This window comes from Dipteris shenzhenensis, chromosome 21 (assembly GCF_047967505.1).
Source record: "Dipteris shenzhenensis isolate YYH24624 ecotype China chromosome 21, Dip_SZ_1.0, whole genome shotgun sequence".
Lineage (NCBI taxonomy): Eukaryota > Viridiplantae > Streptophyta > Polypodiopsida > Gleicheniales > Dipteridaceae > Dipteris > Dipteris shenzhenensis.
Genome location: NC_141616.1, coordinates 6,483,349 through 6,490,179, shown reverse-complemented (window position 1 = coordinate 6,490,179; position 6,831 = coordinate 6,483,349). Strand labels below are relative to the sequence as shown.

The 6,831-nt window shown below is 42.2% G+C and overlaps 1 pseudogene across 2 annotated transcripts; it reads left to right on the top strand.

Annotated features, from left to right (window-relative positions):
• The first annotated feature begins 326 nt into the window (after positions 1-326).
• On the top strand, positions 327-3,838 carry LOC147888420 (prohibitin-3, mitochondrial pseudogene; annotated as a pseudogene). 2 transcript variants are annotated; one of them, XR_015543036.1, is made up of 2 exons: positions 327-1,305; positions 3,544-3,838. The product of XR_015543036.1 is annotated as a prohibitin-3, mitochondrial pseudogene, transcript variant X1 (transcript). The 2 variants fall into 2 exon arrangements; XR_015543037.1 differs by lacking the exon at positions 3,544-3,838 and adding an exon at positions 2,560-2,578.
• The last annotated feature ends 2,993 nt before the right edge of the window (positions 3,839-6,831 follow it).

Below are 6,831 nucleotides of genomic sequence, written 5' to 3'. Positions count from 1 at the left end.
CTGTGTTTAGCTCAGCTGAAGCCTTTTGGCTACACGGATTCGGCTCTGTCGGTGCTGTGCAGGACCACCATAATGGACCTGGCCAGGATTTATAAGTCCAGTGACTCTTTGGTCTCTGACTGTGTAGTTGAGATTGCTGGTAGGATGGGGTAAACCCAGGACCTGGGAGGTTGGGCTCTGCTTTCAGAAGCGTAGGCCTGGGGCTTGGCCCTTTCGTTGAGGCCCATTTTTGTAAATCTCTCTTTTCCCAGCTTTTAAAAAAAAAAAAACTTAGGTTATGAAGAAAGAAGGTTCTGAAGAAGAAAGAAAGAAGGGGGGGCCTAAAACCCTCAACCCTGCAGGGTGAAGCTTTTCCTTTATTCATAATCTTCATCTTCTTCATCTTCTTTGTTGTTGTCTGTGTTGTTCTTCTTCTAGCAAGCTTTGAACATCGCCATGTCCGCTCGCAATCAAGCTCCCCAGCTCCTCTCCCGCTTGGCCACTGCCGCCATCGCCTTAGGCGCCGGTGGTAGCCTCCTCAACGCTTCCCTCTACACCGTCGATGGTGGCCATCGCGCTGTTATCTTCGATCGCTTCCGTGGTATCCTCCCCCACACCACCGGTGAAGGTACCCATTTCGTCATCCCCTGGCTTCAGAAGCCTTACATCATGGAGATCCGCACCCGCCCTCGTAGCATCAGCACCGTCACCGGTACCAAAGACCTTCAGATGGTCAACCTCACCCTCAGATTGCTGTCCAGACCACATGTCGACGCCCTCCCCGTCATCTTCCAGAACCTTGGCTTGGATTACGACGAGCGCGTCCTTCCCTCCATCGGGAACGAAGTTCTCAAGGCTGTCGTTGCTCAGTTCAATGCTGATCAGCTTCTCACAGAGCGGCCTCAGGTTTCGGCCCTCGTTCGTGAGAGCTTGACACAACGGGCTAAGGATTTCCACATAGAATTGGACGATGTGGCCATCACCCATCTGTCTTATGGGCCGGAATTCTCCAAAGCCGTGGAAGCAAAGCAGGTTGCACAGCAAGAGGCAGAGAGATCCAAGTTCGTCGTGGCCAAGGCGGAGCAGGAGCGGCGGGCTGCCATCATCCGGGCGGAGGGAGAAAGTGAGGCTGCGAAACTCATTTCGCAGGCCACTGCGAAAGCAGGACCCGGCATGATTCAGCTTCGAAGGATCGAGGCTGCTCGAGAGATTGCAGCAACTCTGGCTCACAGCAGAAATGTGATTTATGTTCCAGCAAATAACAATATGCTGCTAGGATTGAGCCAAATTGCCAACGGCTAGAGACGGGACAAGCCCTCTGAAAAGGTAGTTTCGCTTCACTTTTCCAAGGAACTCTTATCTTGAGTCATCATTTTAGGTTTCACTTTTTTTGGAGTCACCAAGACAGCGGGCGAGCATGTCGACAGTTCATTTTGTGGAAGAAACGTAAGGTGCAAGTTGATGTGTAGGCTTGTAGTTTCAGCCCCATGGAAAGAATCCTGGCAAACACGGACATTCATAGTTACCTATCCTTTCTCTTGTAAATGCGGAATGTCTCTCTCTCCCACGATCTTTAAGGACTATATGGTGACATGCAACTGCTATGGCCTTATTGTGAACATGGATCTCGAGTGTCCAAAATTTTTTCCGTGCTTATGGCTTTTTGTAAGAGTGCTAGATCGTAATGTCTATCAGGAGAGTCTTTGGGGCACTATAAGTGGCATCTTCCCTATTCACTGCAAAGAGCTGATTAAGGCAGTGAGACTATGAACCGAGCTTGTAGGGAACCTTTTTGAGGTGTTATCCTTTGTTTTTTGATACGTGGAACTTTGTTCTGAATACTCTTAACCGATAATTTTGTCTTAGAATGCCAATTGAAATGCCTGTTGAGAACGTTTGGTAAAGGACACTCTGGAGTCTGCATGGCTGCTTTTACATGGCTATTTATTCATGTATTCTAGTTATATTTTATATTAGCCATAATTTATATTTTAGTTAAGCTCTTCAATTTCCCAAATGCTGTCGAGGGCAGCTTTAATGACCTTGTTTCAAATTTGTTCTAGCCATTAAGAGCGTAGTGTTCATTCATACCTTGTATCGAGGTTGTTTAGCCAGTAATAGCGTAGTGTTATATTAGAATGCCAATTGAATTGCCTGTTGAGAACGTTTGGTAAAGGACACTCTGCATGGCTGATTTTACATTGTTTTTTTCTCTTCAATCTTCCAAACGCTGTAGAGGGCAGTTTCAATGACCTGGTTTCAAATTTGTTCTAGCCATTAAGAGTGCAGTGTTCATACCTTGTATCAAGATTGCTCTAGCCATTAATACCGTAGTGTTATACTAGGGTTCTGCGGGCTTTTGGGTGTGCTTTTTCCCAAGAGCTTTCATGTTTCCTGGGTAATGCCACCTTCATGGAATCAATAGGATGTGAAGGCTTTTGTGAGTCGAACATTTGTTTGAAGGATGGCTACCTGCTTAAAGTTTTTTGTGGCCAAGTAAGAAAGTCAGTTGCTTGTCTTCTTAAATTTACTGAAAGAGGACAGTTGTTTTATAACCTTTGTATGCCTTTTGGTGAGCAGGCAGTAAATATTACTTCATGAATGATACCACAAGTGTGCATACTGCTACCCTTGTGTGCACCACATTGGAAGGCTAGTCTTTGCATTGCAAAGGAATTGTTTGGCCTCAATTCCTGCAATTGCATATATGTTTTCACAACTATGTACTTTATGCTTTTGCTCATGATTCTTTATGCGCTCATATACTTAGGTTGTGCATGAAGTACAACATGGTTATATTTGGATGTATTATGGTTTTAAATCTTCATGTTTTAATTGCATTACAACGACTATATGCTTATATATTCATATGTATAGAGTATTTTCATCTTATGTCCCCCTACACCAAAAAATCCATTTGATAAGTTGGAGGAGGAAGTTGAGGAAGTGAAAGGAGGGGGTCGAGGAGGAAGGTGAGTAAAGGGGAGATATGGGATGATTTTTTTTTTTTTGGGGGGGGGGGGGGGGGGGGGTTGTGGGGTATCATGCGTGAGATGAAAGTGGGGAGGACTTCATACTCTTTTTTAAAGAAGTTATAACTTTTTTTGGTTAGGCTTTTGGATTGGTTTCACTAGTCATTTGATTTCTCTTGTTGTTCAAGTTGTTTTTTCATGTTGGGGAATTTTGAAATGCTTTGACATGAACATCTCAGGTAGTGCTTTAATTGCTGAAGGGAATTTAGGACTCAAGATCCTATTCTGCAATAGAGTTGATATTTGAAAAAACAAAATTTGTGACCTGTTGAGGAACAGGCATGAGAATGAATGCACTGTCAAAGATCTAGTTTTGAGGCTTGTGGCAACTGTGAACATATGCGTGTCTTCTATCATAGTTTCCACAACTGTATTGATTTATAGGTTGCACAACATGGTTGATTCCACTACAATATTTTGTTGAAACTGTGAAAGGCTTAGTTACTTCGCACACTGTTTTAAATGCTATTAATATAAAAACATTCTTCCGAACTCCTGTCCTCCTATCATTAAAATGCAATTATTTTTTCAGGAAGCGAGCTCCGGAACTCACATAGTACTATCGGATGATAATAAATTGGTTTGGTGCCAGGATCTCTAGATTTTTCAGTATTTATCTATGTCTCTTCCTGATCAAGCTCATTGAAATGGAACATGTGAATTATAGAAATCTGAAACAATGGTATGTTATCTTGTTCTATCAGGGAACATAATTTTGGAAACATCTTTGCTGACATGCACTTAAATAGTTAAGATCTGATGTAGAAGCCTAAGATGATATCAGTGATCTCCTTGTTTTAACTCGCCTAAAGTGATTCGAATTTGGAAGGGGGTTTTGTGTATCAGTTTTTACATTTTAGTATAAATGAACAAATTTCTTGGGTTCCGACCTAGGAGGCTAATGTGGCTCAAGTTTGCTTCCTGTGTCATGCGCTAGCTTCCAAACTATGTATTGATTGGTTTGCAGGACAATACATAGTTTGCAGCATCTTACACACTTAATTAAGGAGCAGAAAGTAGGAAAATTTCAAGCATGCAGCATTCTAATCGAGCTTAGTATGGGATGACTTGGTGCTAACATTTGCTGTGGCATACTTTGGATCTTTTTTTTTAAATTTAAAGAACTACTTTGGATCTTCTAAGTCCAATAGTGGTTCTTGAAGTTATGGAGAAAAATAGTTAAAGTAGCTTGGTGTTGAAGGTGTTAACATAGTGACCAAAAAATGCATGTCATCGAGTGAAATCCTGATGAAACGATTCTATTTAATGCGCCACTTCTAGACGAGACTCTTTTCGAGTGGTTTTTTGGATTCTTGTTTTGTTCATACTCTCCCCCTCGATCTGAGCTAAGTGTCTGCACCTTGAGTCTTGTCTCATTCTCAATCATAGCCCAAAGTGTTTGAAATATATAAACACTTTTGATTTTACTTGAGACCATAGACCCAAGTGTAGTTGGTGAAGTCATCTATGAATGTAACAAAATAGACATAACCCCTAAAAGCAGGTGTTCTCATGGGACCGCAGACATCACTGTGAATAAGTTGTAATTTTCGTGTAGCTTTCATTGCACCATGCTTCTTGAAGGGAGGTCTATGCGTCTTGCCAAGGATGCAACCTTTACATGCATGAGGAGGAGGCGACTCCAAAGGAGGCAATGCATCAATCATATCATGCCTCTGAAGTGTCATTAAGCTGTCATAGCTCATGTACCCATACTCGACATGCCATAATTTCACATTCTGTATCGCGGTAGTGGGAGTGCTCAGTGATAATGCAAGATCGAACCTCTTTTCATATAGATCAAGCTGAAAAAGACCCCGATACAAAGTGCCAAATAACATCAAAGCATAGTCATTCTCTTTGTCTCTGATTGCATAACAACTTGAAATCCTCCTTTATTGAGTGAAAACACTGAAAGCGGATTCTTCTTTATGCCTAGCACATAGAGAACATTTGAGATTCTAAAATCTGTGCCATCAGTGGATGTGAGAATAATGTCTCTCACTCCACATACTGAATAAGAATAATTATTTGACAAGTCGTCATCTTTTTGGTGGGTGGAGGATGTAGAGATACAAACAGAATCTTCTTGGAAGTGATGTGCTTTGAAGCACCGCTATCAAAATACCAAGCATTCAGTGTCTCATTGACACAGAGAGAGCATGCATCCTTTGATGAATTATAGCTCCAAGTCAAAAAAGCATATGGGTCATCATCGTTAATGGTTGTAGCCTCTGAACTACCCACTGGAAAATATGAAGTGCAAGATAGAAAGGCATAGTGTTCTTCCACCAAGTTGGCTGCAACATCTTCCCCATCATGGGAATGTGGAGTTGATGCATCTGACAGCCATACCAGAATCCCTTTTCTTCTCTTTAGCTATGTGCTTCTTGCATTCTCCAATATAATGACTTGGCTTCTTGCAATAATGACAAATGTCCTTCTTTTTCTGCTTATGTGCATCACCCTTTGCCTTATAAGATAGCTGCCCTGAATAAGCTTTATGTTGATGTGTGGATTGATTGGTATGTGGCTTTTGCTATCCTTTAGCCTTGGGCTTGAACCTAGAGAGCATGGCATGCTCGCTAGCTCGGGTTGCCATATTTCTACGTGTGCTCCTCTTGCAACAGAATTCCTACCAACCCGTGAAAAGAGAGAATTGTTGCCTCCCCTCAATGACAAATTCAGCCTGCAACAAAATTCCTACCAACTCGTGAAAAGAGAGAATTGTTGCCTCCCCTCAATGACAAATTCAACGAGGTGTGGAAATCAAGATAGGACTCAAGAAGAGTTCAGAGTGGCGGTGATCATCTCTGAATCTGAAATGACTTCATCAATATTCAGCAATTGTTCTCTCAAGTCCTAAAGCTTTGTGAGGTGAGAATTCATGGAATCTCCCTCATCCATATGCATATGAGAAAGCTCTCGCTTCAGAATGGAAACTTTGGCATCATTACTTACTGCAAACATACTCTCTAGTGTCTCCCAAGCTACCATAGATGTCTTGCATGACCGAATGTGAGGTGTAATGAACCTCTTGACAGAGAGAAATCACTGAAAGAGCTTGTGCATCTTTGGAGTCCCATCTTTTCTGCTCTACTGTGGGAGCTCCTGGAGCGGCTGCTTCAACTACTTGTGCTACATTTGCGTCTCTACCCTTGCTCCCAGCTGTAGGAGTGATAGGTACAGCCACTGTATCTGGTCTTGCTTCATCTCCACTGTATCTAGTCTTGCTTCATCTCCATTGACATAATCCCAAAGATGTTTGCCAACCAAGATATTGCGAACCATGAAACTCCACAAGGAGTAGTTGGTGCCATCCAACTTATCGTCTTATGTGAGAACTCCGAACACCTCATAGGGGTTGTTCTGAGCCATTTTTACCAGATAATCTCAAAAACCACAGCAAAATGACCAAGTAAAATCCCTTCTTGGGATGTAAAATGCACAAGTTAAATCTGTAAAGAAAATCTGCCCACAGTGACAAATACTGTCACAGCCTATCAAAGGCTCAAAATGTACTTCAATGCTCTGTTGAATGCCCAAAAAGCCCCAATTTCTTGCAGGAAATTGCATACAAAAGAGGGCATTTAATGATCTGAAAGCCCCAAATGTTGCACAAATTGCACTCTGCCTGCAAAAGCCCTAAAATTTTCCAAAACTTGCAGATCTACTACAATATCTGCTACAGCTTCAAATGTGCTCCCAAAAAGCAAAGCCAAACAATGGCTGATGCACAACTTAGCTTGCAAATGGACACCGAACACCTTCAGCCTGCAAAGAATCCTGCAAGTATAGAATTGTACGAAATTGTACGGAC